The 15223-nt window shown below is 33.7% G+C and overlaps 1 non-coding gene across 1 annotated transcript; it reads right to left on the bottom strand.

Moving 5' to 3' along the window:
- Positions 1 to 647: 647 nt before the first annotated feature.
- LOC116274350 lies at positions 648 to 715 on the bottom strand. Its single transcript, XR_004182976.1, has one exon. It is a non-coding gene; the product is annotated as a small nucleolar RNA SNORD77 (small nucleolar RNA).
- Between the last annotated feature and the right edge of the window lie 14508 nt (positions 716 to 15223).

Below are 15223 nucleotides of genomic sequence, written 5' to 3' on the forward strand. Positions count from 1 at the left end.
ACTATCTGAGGCTGCAAGCATCCACTGGGGGCCTTGGAACATATCCCTCAAGACTTTAATGGGGGACTGTGGTACTCATTGCTGATGAAGAGGCAGAGTGACAGAATTCTCATTCATTGTTGATTAAAATGCTTACATGTTTTAAAAGAAAACTCAAATGTATTTCTCTTATACAGACTGTTTTTAAGATTCTTACATATTACTATAGCAACTCATTTTGGAAATCAAAATTTATATACTATGTACTCTGGCAGAGTCTAAACAATACTACAAAATAAAATTGAACTCCACAAGCATACATTCCAAAATATTTATTTTTCTAAATATTCCTGTAAGAAACCATGACGTATTAAGACAACCTTTTGATTTTTCATATTTATGCTCTTACAGTTCATGACAAACAGGCATCACATTTTATTGAGAAATATTCAGTTGCCTTTCTGTCTTCTCACTTATACAAGTGAATTTTATATAGGTGATTTTTTCCTCTAAAAAACGAATTTATTTAAACTTTAGTTTCCTTATTTATCTTTCAGCTATTCTTGTTTTTTTTCTATAATTTTAATACAAAATTGTCAGTAAAGAATATTTTAATGGTAGATTGGTGGTACACTGCGTAACTACTAACAGCAAACCGCAGCCACCCCAGATACATAAGACACATGGTACATTTCTTCATGGTTCAATCTGCTGAACTATGCAACCATCATAGTATTGTTTGTTTTATTGTAAAAATAAAATAAAATAAAATAATAAAATGAAAATTAAATCATTTGTGAAAAGTAAAAGCATTATCTCTAACTTAACAACTTCCTTTTTCCCCAGATATAATCTTGGCCTTGCCCATATGCATTTATATTTCAAATAGTTGAAAGCATAAAAGTTATTGCATAAATGTTTCATTCCTATTCATATTCCTGATTTGTTTCAGCCAGTATCTGGATACAGTCATGTATTGCTTATCAATGAGGACGTATTCTGGAAATGCGTTGTTAGGTGATTTCATCATTGGGTGAACATCATCGTGTACTTACACAAACCTAGATAGTATAGCCTACTACACACCTAGACTATACGGTATAGCTTATTGCTCCTAGACTACAAACCTGTACAGCATGTTACTGTCCTGAATACCATTGGCAAAATTGTAACATAGAGTAGTATCTGTGTAACAAAACATATCTAAACACAGAAAAGGTTCAGTAAAAATACAGTATTATAATCTCATGAACCTGCTGTGGTAAACATGGTCTGTTATTGGCTGAAACATCCTTATGTGACATATAACTGAAATTTGCATTTCAATAAAACAACACGCATCCCAGCACTTCCCTGATTTTGGAAAGGAACGTGAAGACTGTTAGAGGCAGCACCCCTGGAGATTCACTGAGGGATGAGAAAATTTGAATGGCTGGGAAAGGAGGGCACTGTCTTGTAGGAAGTAGGTAGCATTGTTGAAAAATTAGGCCTCTTAAAAATATTCTTTCATTCATTCATTTCATTTTTATATTTTAATAGTATTCCAAAAAGCATTCCTGAAATACTTTTAAATGTATCATTTTTAGTAGAATGAATACTGTTACAGTTCTAATTTATTTTAGAATAATTGCTAATATATCATTTGCGCAATTAACAAAAAAGCTCTTAGAAGAGAACTGGAAAAAATATGAGATAATGAATAAAAACTAAAAATTGTGAGTGAAAATTTTTCTTAATATGATTTTGAATCCTTCTGCCTCTTCACAATTTCAATGTTAAATAGAGTGTACTGACTCTTCCTTAATTTTCAAAAGTACACATGATACAAAAATAGTTTTTCTAAGAATTCAGATTTAATGGTTCCTTGAATGGAGCAAACCTATCTCCACTGATATGTCTACAAAAAAAGTGTATCTGTATTAGTTCTTAACTTTCTGTTGAAATTTTATTTTATTGAAAATAGTGCATTCTTAATGAATGCTGGCTTTAATTATCTATGGCATTTAAATTTATTCTGCCAGTCAATAAACAATTTCATTGAACATCTATTATATGGCTGGTATGATATCAGATATTGGAATATTTTTAAAAAAGAATGAAACATGGTCATTGCTTTCATGAAACCCATTCTCCATTGAGCAGACAGTTATTTTAGCAGGGAAGTTGCTTTAAGTGCGGAGATCTGAATATTGTGCCAAAGGAACCTGAAAGACATGAGCTCCCTTCTTATTGCTACTGGGATAGTTAGAAAATGCTAACTTGCATAGGTGATATCTGAACAGTCTTAAAAGATAAGAACTAGTTTGATACACAAGGAAGAAGGAATTTTTCTCCTTCTCCCTCATTTTTCATATCCAATCTATCAAGAAGTCTCCTTGATTTTTACCTCCTACACGTTTTTGGAATCTTTCACTTCTCACCGTCTCCAATCTGACCACTGTCATTCAGGTTACCATTATCTCTCTACCAGACCAATGCAACCGCACACTACTGTTTCTCAGTGCATTAATTCATTCATCCCTCTCTAAACTATTCTCCAGAATACAGTCAAATCCAATTATGTAATGTGTACCCCTGTCCATGCTTAATCCCCTTTGAGGGCCTCCACTGATGTTAGGATTAATATCAGTATTTTTAACCTGGAGACCTGTACTCTGTATCTATGCCTGTCCTATGCCTACAAGTTCAACTTCAGTACCCACCACCTTCCCCACTTTATCTCTGTGTTCCATCCACACAAGTTTTCCCTCTGTTCCCTTTTTCAGGAATGCCCGTTCCTCCATTTCTTACCTAGTTAATTTCCATTTATTTCTCCTATTTTAATCCTTTCTGACTACCATCTCCTCCTCCCAGGATTGATCAAAAACATTTTACAGACTTTCTTATGGTGTCATATTATTTTCTTTCAAAGTACTTATCTCTGTTTTAAATTTTGCATTCATTACAGTGATTGTTCAATATCTTCTTCCCCCACCTTCTATGTCATAAATTCGTTTCGAGGAATAATAACTGCATAGTGTCATTCAATAATATTTGTGTTGAATCAACCAATGAATAAATGAGGAAAATAACATGCTTACTTTGGGGAGAAGGAAGCATGAACAATTTCAGACTCTCAAAAGGGCCTAAGTCTGGGATATAATAGACATTCAATGCAAGTGGAGTATAGGGTTCTACTGGAAAGTCAGTCCAGAATAACAAGAGACAGGACTAAAGGAATAGCTTGAAAACATGCTATTAAAAGGCTTAGTGTTCCAGAATCAGTTCTGTTCATATCTTATATAATGGAGATGAACAGAGGTTTAAATCAGGGAAGCAACCAACTCTGTCTTGGGTTTTGACATTGTAATTCTGGTGATACAATAAAGGATGAACTGGAGTGGGCAGAAATTACTGGGATGGAGATCATTTAGAAGATTATTGCAAGAAATGATGTGGACAACAGAACAGAAGTAAAGGTGGAAAAAGGAATCCTGTATTTATAGGTAAAATTAGCATCGCCTGACAGTACGTTGATTGTTGGGTGTGAGAGAGGGAAGGCTTCTAGATAGGGGAACTAGATATATACCCTCTCCAGCAGCCAAGATAGATATCTGTGTGGTGATAGTTACTTCTCATTCTGACATGCCAAGTTGAAGGTTCATGTAGTGTATCTAATGCACTTATTCAATAGCAACATTTGGACATGTGTAGCTGGAGGTGATAGGTATAAATCTTCAGAATGCAAGGTGGTAGTTGAAAAGAAAGTGGATTAATTTAGTCAAGGAAACCACCTAGAATTACATGAGCAAATTAAAAGAAATAGAGAAGAATTTGATGAAATAACAGCTTGAAAGTTTTTAAAGCCGAATGAGGTCCAGGAAAAATACTGGTCTAGAAAGAAAGAAGTCTACAGGCAGTGCTCTACTGTGTCAGAGGCTGATGAGAAAGCAAACATATATAACACTGAGAATGGACTTTGGATTTGCAATTAAGAAGATATTAGTGCTTTCAGCAAAAACAATTTCAGAACAGTAAGTATTGATGTGGATTATTATGCACTGAAGGATGAAGTTAAGACAGTAGAGACAGTCATGTAGTTTGCTCTTTCAAAATGTCAGTGAAGAGGGAGAGAGACTACAGTAATGACTTAAAGAAAGAGCAGATCAATAAAATATTTTATTTTTTTGTTATTTTTAAAACATCATCATCATGCACAAATATGTCATGCCTAAAAGGAAAGGGTGACTAGTAATATCAGATTAAAGGAAAACAAGCAAAAATTGTGGAATATTCTTAGTGCTTCTGTTTGATAAGATTTTTATGACTTGACATGGAAAGTGACACCAGAACTCATTAATTTATTTAGTCACATATATATAATGTATTTTACACATATATATACATTATAAAAGCATCTCCGTCTCCTTAAGAACCTTACAATCTCATTAAAGAAATAACATGAAGTAATAGGGAATAATACAAACTTGATTCATTAATTTAGCAAATAATAGCAATTCCTATCAGTCAAACATTTTGGAAGATGCAAAGACTATAGAAAAGAGCATGCCCTATATGTTTCTGACATTTGTGAAGCTTACATTGACCATTGAAAATGAAAGAAACAGTAGATTTTGGGGTTCTTAGAAAGGTGCTTTCTTGCATAGACAGTTGAGTTGTTCAATTTGGTGTTCCTAGGGTGAAGAAAAGGCGATCGCTGGAGAGTTCTATTTAGCCACCTGAATAAACCTCTATTATATTGATTTCAACATCCAGGAGATGGGAGGAAGAATTCAATAAGAAAACCTTAAGATCAAGTAAATTAAAACACTGTCTCATCTCTTGATAGAAAAATGTCTATTATAGGAAATCAAGCTGCCATCTTAATGTCAGTGATAGAATGACAGGATGAAAAATAAAACTAAACACTTTGTTATCATTTGACACCTGTACTCTAGGTTAATGAAGCAAACATTTTGATATGCATATACAATTTTTTAATTTGTTCTAATGTGGGATATCATCATTTGTGATAGCCTGATATTTATATCTTAATTATAAAATATGTTCTCACTTGTTCTTCTCCAGCCCTGTCATGAGTAGACTATTTTGTCTCCTAAAACACATAAGCCTCTGATCCTAGAGGTGATGTAGATTACCTTCTTACTCCATATCACCACTTGTAGATCACTGTTTATTTTGCTTTTCTAAAAAATACCAGCTGTCAAGTATCTGGTTGAATCATTCTTCCTATTTCATGTCTTAATTATGCACACTTCCAAATCCTTTCACACTCTGACTTTAAAGTTATGAATATAAGTCAAAACAACTCTGGCAAACATGCTGCATTTCCTTATTTCATTTATTTTCCCATGATGCCAGATGATTATTCATACCTTCTTTCTGCTCAAACCTCCAACATACCTTCCTTTCTCCTTTCTCTCGGGTACTTAACATCTTTTATCTTATTTGTAAACCGAAAATAAAATTCTAAGCCCTCCAACCAATTGACGGATGCTCCCCTCAGTCAAGGGCATTCCAAAATTAACCAAAAAACTAGTTCAGGTCATGATAGAAGCAGGGGTAGGATATGCGTCATATCCTCCTTTCTTTGGAATTCAGGCACAGCTGATCAGCATAAACATTAAAACAGAGATATTAAGACTGAAGAAAACAGACTTTCTGTAGCAATAAGATACCAAATTCCAGGCTGATCTAGTAGAACATTACATGACAGATAGAAAGCTCTGAAAGACATTGAAGCATTTTACCCTAAAATATATTTCTTTGAGATATTTTGAAATGGCTCTGCAAAACTGTCTTTTATGGAGAAAAAGATTTATATTATATAGAGAATACCCATTCCTTTCCAGGTCTTTTCCCTGGTCCAGCAGAGAATGAACTAAGAGCCTGGCACCTCTTTTGGTCTGATAAGGGTTCTGAAGCCTGTTACCTGGAGGCTTCATCTGTATGGTAAAACCATGGTCTCTGCAAGCCCTTTTCTTAACCCCAAAATTCCTTTCTACTGATTCCAGTTCTTTAGATGATAACTCTTTCAACCAATTGCCAATCAGAAAATCTTTGAATCCACCTATGATCTGGAAGCCCCTGTTTCCAGTTGTGCCCCATTACCAGACCAAACTAATGTACATCTTACGTGTATTAACTGATGTCCTATGTCTCCCTAAAATGTATGAAAGCAATCTGGAACCCAACCACATTGGGCATATGTTTACAGGATCTCCTGGGACTGTGTCACTGGCCATTGGTCACTCATATTTGGCTCAGAATAAATCTCTTCAAATATTTTACAGAGGTTGACTCTTTTCATCAACATATTTCATAAAGAAAAGAGAAGCAATCCAAACAGAACTTCCATGAACTTCTATTATCTTTTCTACTTACTCACTCCCATTGTACTCATTTGTATTCTATTTTTCTCTCCAATTGTAAAGGTAACTTATTTGAGATCCTACCTACTGCCAACTTCTCAGTTTGGGCGCTGAATTTCACCTCCTCTTACCTACTCAAAGAACTTACTTTTGAAATTATACCCTTTCTCTCATTATCAGTTTTTTCCCTCACTCTCTACTGGATTTTACTATTCTGATACAATCATGCTGTAATATTTTCTGTTAAAAATAACACCTCCCTAGATTCCATATATTCTAACTACCACTCTATTTTTGATTACTTTTATAACACTCCTTTAAAAAGTTGTTCAAATTTGCAAACTTCACCTTTTTACTCCCCATATCTATTTGAACCTATCCCAATTAGACTTTCCCCACTGAACACCTTCACATTGCTGAACGTAATAATTAATCTCTTCTTATTCAACCCTCAGCAGTATTTGGCATTGTTAATCACTCCACTCTGTTTGAAAAAGTCTTCATTTGACTTCTGGGATACCCAGACCCACTGATTTTCTTCATACCTCGCCCATCATTCCTTATTTGCTCCCTTTGCTGCATCCTTTCCTTCTGTCCACACTGTAAATGTTGATATCCCCAATGGCTCAGTTTTTGGACTGCTTTCTACCCATGCTTATTCCTTCACCTACTATTTGTACATTAATGAATCCCTAATTCTTACCTTCAGCCCACATTTCCCACCCAACATTCCTTACATTTTATCTAGTTCTACATCTTTACCTGGATTTGTAATGTGTCTCATATTTACAGATCTACGACAAAATTCTTCATTCCATTCACCTGAGACTTGTTATGAATTTAAAGTGAGATTAGTAAAAATAATATTTCCATTTTCTTACAAGTTAAAGTTAACGCAGTTCAGGTTTTGAGTAGGGAAAGATTTGAATTTAACTAGAATGTGCTTTTCTAAAAAGTTAACAAGAAACAAAAGAGGCCAAGGCAGTTTAAGCGGTATGTGTCTTGTGATCCTGACCCACAAGCCTTTGATCAGTTGACCCTTGGCTGTCTCTCTGACCTCATTTTCTACCACTGTCTCCCTGTCCACACCTCTCCTGCCATTCTGGTTCCCTTGCACTTTTCAATCTCTGAGTCTTTGGACCTGCTGTGCCTTCTTCTCTGAATACTTTTATCCCAAATAGTCACATGACTTGCTTCTCTACTTTACACCTCTACTCAAAAGGTGCATCTCAGAAGGAACTTCCCTCATTAATTGATCTGAAATAACATCTTCTATCGCTCGCTGTCCTCTCATTCTATTTTATTTTCTGTTACAGCATTTATAGCTATCTACTATAGTCTATACTTATTTCCTTCCACACCTTTAAGCATATATGGACATGAGGACAGAGATTTAGTTTCTCTTATTTATCTAGAATTTAGACAGCACATGCTACATAGCTGAGACTCAGTATTTGTTGAATAAATAAATGTTTACTTAAAATATCTAGTATGTGGGAACAACTCAGATGTTACTGATTTGATCATAGTATTAATATTCTTACAGAAATATCTATGGCATTTTCTGCTTAATAACAACAGAAACTTCACATAGTGTGCTTAAAGAAGCATATGGAAAATAAGCATCATTCTGATTACCATCATTAATCATGAAGAAAAGTAACATTTGAAAACTGGGACGTTATCAAGGTATATTTTCAGTTTCATATGCCCTAATATTTTGACTAACTACAAAGAAACAAAAAGGGAGTTAAAATTATCAGTTTTTTTCTTTCTGATCATTCTAGTTTGCTTCTGCAGATCTATTATAAACATTGAAAAGAACTTTAAAAGGTGGAGGTAGAGGTTAAACTTAATAATCTCTACAATGCTTTTCATGATCCAAATTGAAGCACATTGTACCACTAAGCCTATTGGGTTATGTCTATTTTTCTCAAATTGCTGCCTTGCATGCTCTTCCTTATCTCCAATGGAGCTGTGTAATGCTAAAGAATTCATGCTTTCAGATAGATATAGAGCAATAAAATCTCCTATAAAAGTCAAAGTTACATTTTTTCTGAGATATATATCTGGAGGAAGAAAATATATCTACAATTGACAATTTAATTATGGTCTTTAGTTTAAGAATATTGTATCACACAATGTTCACTCTCAACTCCTTCAAGTCTGAATCATCAGACCATTAAATTGCCTTGTTTTTCATCACCACATTGCTCAAAAATATCAAGTTTACAATGCATTGGCTAAGGTTATAACAGACATTTTGAAATATATGCAGATATTCTATTATGAGAAATCAGATCAAAATAATAAAATCTAGTATTGGGGGCAATTTCACTGAATGAAATGCATTTTCTAAAGTGTTAGACAGAGGAAGGAAGACAAGAGTCCAATTCAAAATCCTATCAAAATTAGGAATGAAAATGCTTATTGTTCTCCTCAATGTGTATGCTATTGATTTTTAATCACATATTTTAGAAATAGAAGTGATCAGTACCTGTTTAATCTTTTCCTCTGTGTTAATTCCTGGTCCTCTTCTGCAAGTGCTTTTGGTCCCCTATTCTCTGGATAAATTAAGATTTTAAAACTGTGGATTTTGTCCATATAAATTTTTATTGACATCTTGGCTTTATATACCTAGGTTGTAGGTTTTTCATTATTATATGTCACTCCTTGATCAGCCATTTACAAACCATAAAATTCTTCCCTCAAAAGTTAAGTGTAGGTAAGATTGTCTCTCTGGTACCACTTCCCGAACTTTCAGTCAATATTTCATATTATTCATGCACAGTTACACTATCTTAGAGAAAACTGCCAGCACATTCCCGAAGTCTGGCAAATCATATATTAACAAAATAAGATTAGAAGAAAGCTTGGGCACTTCAATATTACATAAATCAGGAAGCTTCTTTAAAGCTGGTTTTTCTCACATATTAGGAGGGATCCTCATTTTACAACAATACAGCAATACCTACTTTGTAAAGTTTTTGCAATTTTAACAATGCCTTGCACAGGCCAGCTGTTAAATACATGCTGAATGACTGATTCAAATAATATATTACTCTTTAAGACATTTTGCACAAATCCTGAGCCATAGTAAGCATTAAAAACGTGGTAGAAATAATGGCACGTGTATAACTATGTGACAAACCTGCATGTTCTGCACATATATCCCAGAACTTAAAGTATAATAAAAGCAATAATAATAATAACAAAACATGGTAGAAGTAGTAATAGCAATGATAATGATGCCAGCACTTATTGTAGTTGTAGTGAAACATTAATACTAACTTATGTAATTATGGGTTGCTAGATCATTTATCCAAATATTGAGAGTAACAATAATGGTGGTCCAAACGATCAGGTTTCTATAATATATTGTAGATATGATCGATGCTTTCCTGTTCATATCTTCCTCTATCTTTTTCTGTATATATTTACAAAACAAACTTTATAGTGTATTTCTCTTCTAGTTTCCCCATCTCTCCAGGCCTACTCTAAACATCCCAACATCCTGTATAGAGTCAGTTCTATGATATGGAATTGGTAACTACTTCAATGTGGGACTTCAAGGTGGGATTAAAAAGTCTATATGCAGTCGGGCGCGGTGGCTCAAGCCTGTAATCCCAGCACTTTGGGAGGCCGAGACGGGCGGATCACGAGGTCAGGAGATCGAGACCATCCTGGCTAACACGGTGAAACCCCGTCTCTACTAAAAAATACAAAAAATTAGCCGGGCGAGGTGGCAGGCGCCTGTAGTCCCAGCTACTCGGGAGGCTGAGGCAGGAGAATGGCGTAAACCTGGGAGGCAGAGCTTGCAGTGAGCTGAGATCCGGCCACTGCACTCCAGCCTGGGCGACAGAGCGAGACTCCGTCTCAAAAAAAAAAAAAAAAAAAAAGTCTATATGCTCTAAATAACCTATGTCAACAAGAAAACAGGATAGAATTTTAAGTTAATTAACCAAGAAATCAGGTAAACCTGGCTTTGAATCCTGAATCTACTATGTATGAAATCCTCAGAAAAGTATTTATCCTCTCTAAATCCCAATTTTCTCATTTATAAAGTGGTGATGACAACCTCCACTGTTAGCCTGTTGTGAAAGTGAAATTAGATAATATGTGAATTAATATTACTTGTGTGCTAGTAAATATTTAACAAACTGCTTTCTGGAAATTAAAAAAATTGATTTGTACCATTTACCGATTTCTAGGGTGTAAATATTCCCATCATAGCTTATCCAAAGTCACCAATACGATGTCACTAAATACAGAGTTGCCAAGAGATGTGCAAACCAGCTCCATTATAAGTTGTTTCCAGCATACAGTTGATTGATAAAAATTTGTCAAATAACTTATTTTTCTTTAGCAGTATAGACCTAGCTAATGAGTCAGAGCAGGATGGGGCAAAATCCTTGTAACTGAACCAAAAGTTTCATAACTAAGACTATACGCTTTTACAAAAACACTGATCCATAGTCAATTAAAAATTATAAATAGGTCTCCCTCCCAGGATATACTATGATAATTTTCTACTAAACCATTGAGTACTAATTATGGAGAGTTCTCTTGTCACCTATACTAACTAAATTAATTTAGTGGTATTAAACTTATTAATGTGCAGAAGTTTTAAGTATTTTTTAAAATTCAATGTGATATAATAAAGAGTCTTAGATCTAATAACAAAAGGAAATGATGTTGCCAAAAAGACAGCAGATAACATGTTGATGAGAATGTAGAGAAAGAGGAACCCTGAACACTATTAGTGAGGAGGTAAATTAGTGCAGCCATTATGGAAAACAGTATGGAGATTCCTCAAAAAATTAAAAATAGAACTAGCATATGAGCCATCAATTCCACTAGTGGATATATATTCAAAGAAATTAAAATCAGTATCTGCACCCCCATGGTTATTGCAGCACTATTCACGATAGTTAAGAGTTGTTATCAACCTGCGTGTCCATCAACAGATGAATGGATAAAGAAAATGTGGTACATATACACTATGAGATACTATTTAGCCATAAAAAAGGAAATCCTATTACTTATGGAAATTTGAATGAACCTAAAACACATTATGTTAAGTAAAATAAGCCAGTCGCAGAAAAACAAATACCATATGATTTCACACATATGTAGAATCTAAAAATGTTGATCTCACAGAAGTAGAGAATTAGAATTATGGTTACTAGAAGCTGGGGAGGAGAGGGAAGCAGGGTGATGGATGAGAAAAGGTTGATTGCAGGGTACAAAATTATAGTTAGAAAGGAAGAATTGGTCCTGGTGTTCTATAACATAATACAGTAACTATAATTAATAATAACATATATTTCAAGGTAAAGAGAAAAAATGATCTTGAAAGTTATTACCACAGAGAAGTAATAAAATTTTCAGGTCATAGAAATGCTAACTATCCTGATTTGATCATTATACAATGTACATATATGCTGAAACATCACACTATAACCCAGAAGCATGTATAATTATTATGTGCCAATTATAAAAATTAAAAAGAAATAATTTTCATTCATTCTAGCTATTTTAGTTTTGAATAGCAATGTGGAATATTAAAAATTGATAATGGTTTAGATTCTAATGCAACATCTATTCCAGAATGATTTGTTATTTAAAATTGTCCAACTAACACAAGACTTTCTTGCTAGCTATATCATTGGCTCACTAAAATACCATTTATTACTAAGGGTAAATTTTGATAGCACATCGAATTATGTTAAAAATAAAATGCTTTAATTTCTTCAGGGGAAATATCTTACTATTAAAAATTTAATATAGGCAAAGAAAAATAACTGCTATTGCTCATTGCATTCATAAACATCTCTCACTAAACTCTTTGAGAGCAATTTCTGATTTTTCTTTTAATCAACTGAATATCATTTCTAGTATATGGTACCAGAAAATCATAGAGAAGAGCTAATAATAAATAACACTAAAAGTCATAGACTTTAGAAGTAATTTTATCTTGGGTTTTTCATAAAAAGCCAACTGCAATCAGATAATCAGAATATGGAATTTTTATGAAACCTAAGACCAAAGCCAGAATAGCTAAAAGGATAGGCATTTTCCTATCAACAGATCTTGATAATATGCATTCTAGAGCACTTGCAGAATGGCTGAAATCCTTCATCTGGAAACATTAGTTTCTATCCCTAAGAATTATTTAGGCTTAAGTAAAGAAAATGTACAGTGATTCTCCAACTGATCTTAATCAAAAGGCTGAGAAGCAATGCATACAATGTTTATAACTGAAATTGTAGTGTTGAAAACTTAAAGCAGGCTTTGACCAATTCAGTATAAAATGGATATCTGGAAATACAATGCAAGAAAATAATAATGTAAGGTCATACTGCTTTCTGACAAGATCTTTGTGCTAATGTGAAGTAGAAAAACATCAATCTAAAACTAATGATAGGTTGAACGTAGAATTCTAAAAATAAAAGAATCAAACTCTTCTTTAAATGTGCTATTGAAATAGAAATAAAAGTAAATCAACAATGCAACTAATACTTAGTCCATAGGTTAAAAGGCCAGTTCTAAGTTTGTTGGGTACCTTTTAATAAATGTGGATTTCTGAAAATATGAAGAGGAATGGAAGGAATAGGTAAAAAGAAAATTACTTTGAAACAACTCTGAAAACCTGTAACTTCCTCTGACACCTTATATAATAAAGAAATAAATTTTAATAAAAATTTTACCTCTTAACTTCCAGGTTTATTTTTAGGATTTTAACTGGAGTCATGAAAATTTATCTAAGGATTTTTTAAATATTATAAATATCTATTTTAGTAACATTTTAGTTTAACAAAAGATTTTTGAACTTTCAGTAGGCTGCTTTCTAACTTTAATTTTTAATGTTTATAGGTACATAGTAGGTATATATATTTATGGGGTGCATGAGATATTTGATATAGGCATACACGCATGATAATCACATCAGGGTAAATGAGATATCCCATTTATCATTTTTTTGTGTTACAAACATCCCAATTAAAATTTTAGTTGTTTTTAAATGTACAAGAAATTATCATTCACTGTAGTCATTCTGTCGTATATAATAGTATAGCTTATTCATTCTATCTAACTATATCTTTGTACTCAGTAACCATCACCCCTCCCTACCACCACTACCCTTCCCAGCCTCTGGTAACCATTATTCTACTCTCTATCTCCATGAATCCAATTGTTTTAATTTTCAGCTCCCACAAGTAAGTGAGAACATGTGATGTTTGTCTTTCTGTTCCTGACTTATTTCACTTAACATAATGTCCTCTAGTTTCATCCATGTTGCTACAAATGACACGATCTCATTCTTTCTGTGGCTGAATAGTACTCCATTTTGTATATGTACCACATTTTATTTATCCATTCATCTGTTAATGAACACTTGCTTCCAAACTTGGCCATTGTGAATAGTGCTGCAACAAACATGAGAGTGCAGATTTCTCCACAATATACTGATCTCCTTTCTTTTGGACATATACCTAACAGTGGGGTTGCTGGATCATATGGTAGTTCTATTTTTAGTTTTCTGAGGAAACTTCACACCTCTTCAGAGTGACTATGCCAATCTACCTTCTCACCAATGGTGTGCAAGGGTTCCCTTTTCTCCACGTCCTCACCAGCATTCATTATTCCATGACTTTTGAATAAAAGTGATTTTAACTGGGGTGGGATGAAATGTAGTATTGATTTGCATTTCCTTAATGATGTTGAGGGTCTTTTGGTACGCCTATTTGCCATTTGAATGTCTTTTCTTCAAAAGTGCCTATTCACATGTTTTGTCCATTTTTTAATCAGATTCTTAGATGTTTTTTCCCATTGAGTTGTTTAAGTTCCTTACATATTTGTGTTATTCATCCCTTGTTAGATAGGTAGTTTGCAAATATTTTCTTCCATTCTGTGGGTTGTCTCTTCACTTTGTTGATTATATCCTTTGCTGTGCAGAAGCCTTTTAACTTGACGTGATCTCATTTGTCCATTTTTGCTTTGGTTGACTGTGTTTTGGGGAGTATTAATCAAGAAATCTTTGCCCAAAGCAATGTCCTAGAGAGTTTCCCCAATGTTTTCTTTTTATTATTTCATAGTTTTATGTCTTAGATCTGTCTTTAATCCATTTTGGTTTTGTATGTGATGAGAAATAGTGGTCTAGTTTCATTCTTCATATGGGTATCCAGTTTTTCCAGCACCATTTATTGAAGAGACTGTCCTTTCTCCGATGTGTATGTTCTTAGCATCTTTGTCAACAATGAGTTCACTGTAGATGTATGGATTTGTTTCTGGGTTCTTGATTCAGTTACATAGATATATATGAGTGTATTTATGCCAGTAACATGTTATTTTGGTTACAATAGTTCTGTAGTATAATTTTAAATTAGATAATACAATTCTTCCAGTTTCATTCCTTTTGCTCAGGATGGCATTGGCTATTCTGGGTCTTTTGTAGTTTCGTATTCATTTTTAGATTATTGTTTCTATATCTGTGAAGAATGTTCTTAGCATTTTGATGAGGATTGCATTGGATCTGTAAATTGCCTTAGATAGTATGGACATTTTGACAAAATTGATTCTTACAATCCATAAACATGAACATGAGCTATCTTTCCATTTTTGTGTCCTCTTCAATTTCTTGCATCAGTGTTTTATAATTTCACAGTAGAGATCTTTCACTTCTTTGGTTAAGTTTAATCCTATGTATTTAACTGTATCTGTAGCAATTGTAAATGGAGTTACTTTCTTGATTTCCTTTTCAGATTGTTCTGAATCTGTTCACTGTTGGCTATACAAATGCCACTGAATTTTGTATATTTATTTTGTATCCTGCAACTATATTGAGTTTGTTTATCCATTCTAAAAGTTTG

The sequence above is a fragment of the Papio anubis genome, chromosome 3, assembly GCF_008728515.1.
Source record: "Papio anubis isolate 15944 chromosome 3, Panubis1.0, whole genome shotgun sequence".
NCBI lineage: Eukaryota > Metazoa > Chordata > Mammalia > Primates > Cercopithecidae > Papio > Papio anubis.